The sequence below is a fragment of the Myotis lucifugus genome, unplaced genomic scaffold, assembly GCF_000147115.1.
Source record: "Myotis lucifugus unplaced genomic scaffold, Myoluc2.0 scaffold_45, whole genome shotgun sequence".
NCBI lineage: Eukaryota > Metazoa > Chordata > Mammalia > Chiroptera > Vespertilionidae > Myotis > Myotis lucifugus.
Window position 1 is genome coordinate 5,113,220 of NW_005871093.1, and position 5,169 is coordinate 5,118,388.

Here is a 5,169-nt window from a genome sequence, read left to right on the forward strand (position 1 = left end):
GAAGATCTGGCGCCTGTGCAAGTTTCTCACTGGCTGGTGCATTAACAGGCAGGTGGATAGATGGACAAAGACCTCCCAACCCTTTATGGTGGTTCTGAAAGTAGCCAAAAATGTACCTTGAGTCTCCACTAGACCTCAGCCAGCAAACAGGCCTGGCCCTGTCCCAGCCTCCAGGAGAGCAGCAGCCCAAAGGGTCTCCTCCAGCGATGGGCCCAGGAAGGACAAGGGCCCAGATGCTCTAGCTCACAGCTCACCGTCCCCCACCCCTCAACCACAGCCTGGCTGTGCACCTGTAAGAGGCCCAGGACTCCAGCCCTCAAGCTGGGATCACTCACCTCTGACTTCCTAGCTTGTTTCTACTCCAGATCTGCACAGGGGTGACCCATATACCCACTAGCGGCTGTGAAGTCCCCACCATGGGACACCGAGTTCACCAAACCACAGCACCACCGTGGGTATCATTTCCATGTTACATATGAGCATACGCCTGTACTAGAGAGGAGGGGACATGGCCACGACACCCCGCCCTGCCTCACTTCCTGACCACGCTCCCCACCACATTCTAGGGTTCTCAGCACAGCACAGGTGCTGAGGGGTGGGGGTCCTGCCTCGATGGCGGGGGAAGGGGGAGGGGCGGTGAGCAGCAATTCCCAGCATCCAAAGGGGCAGCCCCTCAAACCTTCCCCTACCAGGGCCTCCAGAGTCAGGATCTCCAAACCTTGAAGGCGGGCATCGGAGAAACCACCTCCCAGTACTCAGGCCTCGCTCTGCAAATCTTGTCTGTAAATCCCAATTTGGTGTCTGATAGGGTGTTCCCGGCAAATTCTCTCCTCCCAACATCTCTTCATGCGCCGTATGGACCACAATGGCACAGAAGACAAAACCAGGGCTGCCCAGACTGGGGACCCTGGGCACCCACACCTTCAGGCCTAACAGGAGATCTGGGCCACAGGCCCGAGAATGCCTGACCCAGGAAATCAGAATCAAAGCTGCTCAATTCAAACTCACTCCAGACCCTCCCCAAAGTCTTGGCCCCAACTCCAGGCCTTAGCCACACCCTGAGCTCCTCCCTCGCCCCCAACAGTCTCGGTGCCCAAAGGCTGAAGCTGTAGGGCTGCCAGATAACACAAGACCCTAGTTCAGTCTGAACTTTGGATAAACAATGAGTTTTTAGTGTAAGTTATGTTCCCAATACGGTATTATTCGTTGCTTATCTGAAATGCAAATTTAATTGGGCATCCCAATTTTTTTTTTCATCCTCTCTGTAGGAAATGCTTATTGATTTTAGAGAGAGGGAGAGAAAGAAAGAAACATCTATGTGAGAAATATCGATCCGTTGCCTCCTGCACGCACCCCGACCAGGGATCGAACCCGCAATCTTTCAGTGTTCAGGATGACACCCCAGCCAACTGAGCTACACCGGCCAGGGCGGCACCCCTATTTTTATTAGCTAAATCTGGCAACCCGAAGCAGGTGGTCCTGAAGGAGGGAGACAGGTGGGCACACAAATAACTCTGGGTCAGCCAGGCCAAGCTCTGACCCAAGAGGAAGGGTGTCTGAAAGGAGAGTTCTGCTCTTTGCCCGAGACACCGCCACCAGTCGCCCCAAGCCTGGTACGGATAAAATACAGCCTCACTAGCTCATTCAGGAAATCTAACTCATAGCACAAGTGCTCAGCCCCTGGCACCACCCTCCCCCCGGGCTCTGAGCCTCTTTGCTGTCATCACTGTAACCCACAGCACCAAGTTTGAAATGACCAAGAACTGGCCCAGGGAGCATTAGGATCACAGACGGTCCCAGCCAGACATCCCTGCAAAAGAGGAACCTTGGTGCCCAGCCAGCGAAGGGACTGGCTCCCCTTGAGACCCTCAGAAGTCTCCACACCACCAAGGGGGTGACATCTCACTGTCTTCTGACTAGGTTCACCTCCTCCTTCCCCCACGCAGACCAACCCTTCCCACCACTCCACCCCAACTTATGAATTCCTGCTGGGAATTCCCTTCCAACCTCCCCAAGGTCCACGGCTCCTGGGTCCCACGTCCCCCATCTCCCATCTCCCATCCTGAGCCCTTGGCCCTGGGTCCTGCTCTCTTTCCAGTGCTTATAGATTAACCCTGCAGGTCTTGTTCCTGGGTACCCCCACCCTCCGAGGCCTCTGCAGGCCCCATGGTGCTAGTGGCACACACTCCTAGCTTGTCTCAAAGAGCCTGACTGTGTCCCAGGCTGCCGAGCATCAGAGAGAGAGAGATGCCCACGAATGGCTGAGTGGGAGGACTGAGAGAAGCAGGATGGAAGACACTTGGGGAACGAAGCCCCAGGCGCAGGTTCCGGGGAAGACACAGACCAGGGTAATGGGGAAAGAGGGAGCCTCTGGGAGGACGGGGAGCAGGAAGTTCAGGGAAAGGACCTGGGATTCCTACCATTGTGGGAGACCTGTCCCCGAGATAAAAATGTAGGAGAGAGTTGCTTAGCAATGTGGGCCAAGGCTCTGGAGTAGGCCTTCATTCATTCATTCACTCACTCAAGTAGCCATTCAACAGGTATTTGGGTAGCAACCCTGCCGGAAGCCGGTCCACCCTTGCTGCTTGACACAGTCGCTGCAGGGAAGAAACACCTGTACAGCTTATGTTTCAAGGGACCTGGCGTATATGGCATATGTTTGCTCCCCCTCTTAGCGCTATGTGTTTTAAACAGGCCCACCTCCCCGGGAAAGGTTGTTTTCCCCAGGTGAGGATTTTTCCCTGGAGTCAGGGATTAACAGAACTAAGGAAGAGACTTATGAAGAACTTGGACTAAGATTGTTGGCAATAAATTTGGGACTTGTTGGGCCCACATCCCCAGGGGTCTGCCCACCAGGGAAAGCACCAAAGCCTATACCCCTGGAGATCCACAAAGGGCAGTCCCAGGGAAGGCAAGCAGCGAGGCTGGGAGGACATAACCTTTACTGGGTAGGATAATTTCCTTCAGTCACTTCCTTGTAGCTTATCAGTACAGCAGCGACCTTGGAATAGCCCTTATAATGGAACACAGAGATTAACCTAGACAAGATTAAAATCAACAGAACTAGAAAGAGACAGGATTTTTGGTAAAGGTCAAATAAGAAACTATGGAAATGAAACAAGGAACTGTAGAAGGTTACCCAAAACATACCATGATGTGATTATAGAGGCTTGCTTATAGGATCAAATGGTATAAATACAGATGTAACAGGACAATAAAAAAAGAACCTGGCTATGCTGATCAACTGAACGCAGTCTCCGTGTGATTCCTTCTTCGCCGACTCTGTCCACACCTTTGGGAACCCCTGGACCTGCTGGGGTTGGACCCCAACACAACCCTGGGGCACCAAGGAATCAAAAGCAAGCCTCAGTCCCTGCCCTGTTCCTAGGGCAACTGAGGAGACAGCCATGTGGGACAAAGGACAGGATGTCATGGGAACAGAGAAGTAGGTAGCACTTTGGCCAGCCCTAGGGACGTGACAGCTAGCTATGTCCTGACCAAGGAGAGGAAAAATATATCTTCTACAACTCCTGCCCTCCCCCAAACCTAGTCAGGCAGAGCCATAAAGAAATCCTCCTATCCCCCCTAGGGGAAGAACCTTCCAGGTAAGAGGAACAGCATGTGCAAAGGCCATTCAGGAAAACTGCAGGTTTCAATGAATGAGCCAAAGAGGCCGAGGGTGGACAGAGAAGATGAGCCGGAACTGAGAATGAAGATGGAACGGGAGATGTGTTCTGTGGTTCCAAGGTCACACTTAGGACTTAAATGCCCCAAACTGTCACCCTGAGATTCTCACCTGGAATCTCTGACAACCTGTCCTCTACCAAACTGTGGCCAGCCTGGATGCTGGAGACAGGCGAGTGGTAAGAACAGCTGCCCTGCCTCCAAGACCCCTATATTCAAGTCTGCCTTCCCAACTATATCCAAGCACCAAGCACTGCCACCGTGTCAGGGGCTAGCCCAGCTCTGGGAGACTGCCTTAAATGAACACATAAAAAGTATGTGTGATTAGCACATTGCAATAAATGTCCTCTCCTCCAGCATCTAAAGAACAGTCAGTCATCTTAAGTAGGTTAAGTGCGCGCCTACAACGCTGTCTTTAAGACCCAGTTTTACAACCTTCAGCCCCAAGGTCTCCCACGTTGAATGGATGGCTGTAGAGTTCCAACTCTTCCTCATTTCCTCCACTGGGGCCCTCGAATCAGAGCTGAGACTTTCTAGGTCATCCTCAGAGCAGGCTCCAGAACCGGGTGTGGTCTTAAGCCTCCCACATCCCCAAAACAGGTTGGGGGTTCTGGCATCCTACTGCCTTGGTGCAGGGTCTGTGCCTTGGTCCCCAGTCCCTGTTCAGAAGAGGTCAGAATCCACCTTGCACCCTCCTGACCCCTGCAGTGGGTGGCTCATGATGGCCACCTGACTGACCCCCTCCTTGCTGCTCTGTGCCCAGCCCCTCTCAGCCAACAGCCAGCAGCCAGCAGCCTCCTAGCCACCGCCTCCTGCTCCGAATAGATAATCAATGCCAGTGCCCTTTCCCAGTGGGAATGACGCTGCTGAAACAAATGGGCCACTCTGAGGCACCTCCCAAGCCCTGAGGCCCAAGGCCATGGCCAAGGAGCAGCCAGTACTAGCCATGGGGTCACCAAATACACGGAGGAAGATAATGGTCAGTGAGAGCAACTTCTGGCCACCACTCCCTTCTGCAGTGAGCAATAAGGAGCCCCTGCAAATGCCCACTCCTCCAGAAGCTATCCGGGCCCACCTTGCTCCTTGCCTCCAGGCCCAGGCCAATCCCTGGGCAGCCCAAACCCCACATCAGCCTTACCACATTCCATCCTAGGCCAGCGCTTCTCCCACATTCAGGCAGGGAAACCCCCTATAAGGTATGCTCCCTACCCCCTATAAGGTAGGCTCCTGTGTCCAGCTGCGATGGACACAGGAGCCTCCCACCCCATGTCTGGTCCTGGGAGGTGGGACACAGGGCCAGATGTCCAGAGCTTGATCCCACTCCAGCACTGTCAGGAGGGCAGAACTCTCAGCTGTGTGGTCCCCCTTTGCCCTGGGCCCAAGCCAGGGCATCGTCCCTTTCCCTGGCCCCAGGCGAGCCTGGAGAGCCCAGGAGAGGCATCAAGTCCATCATTCCCAGAGACTCCGGATTGGGGGTGGGCGTCA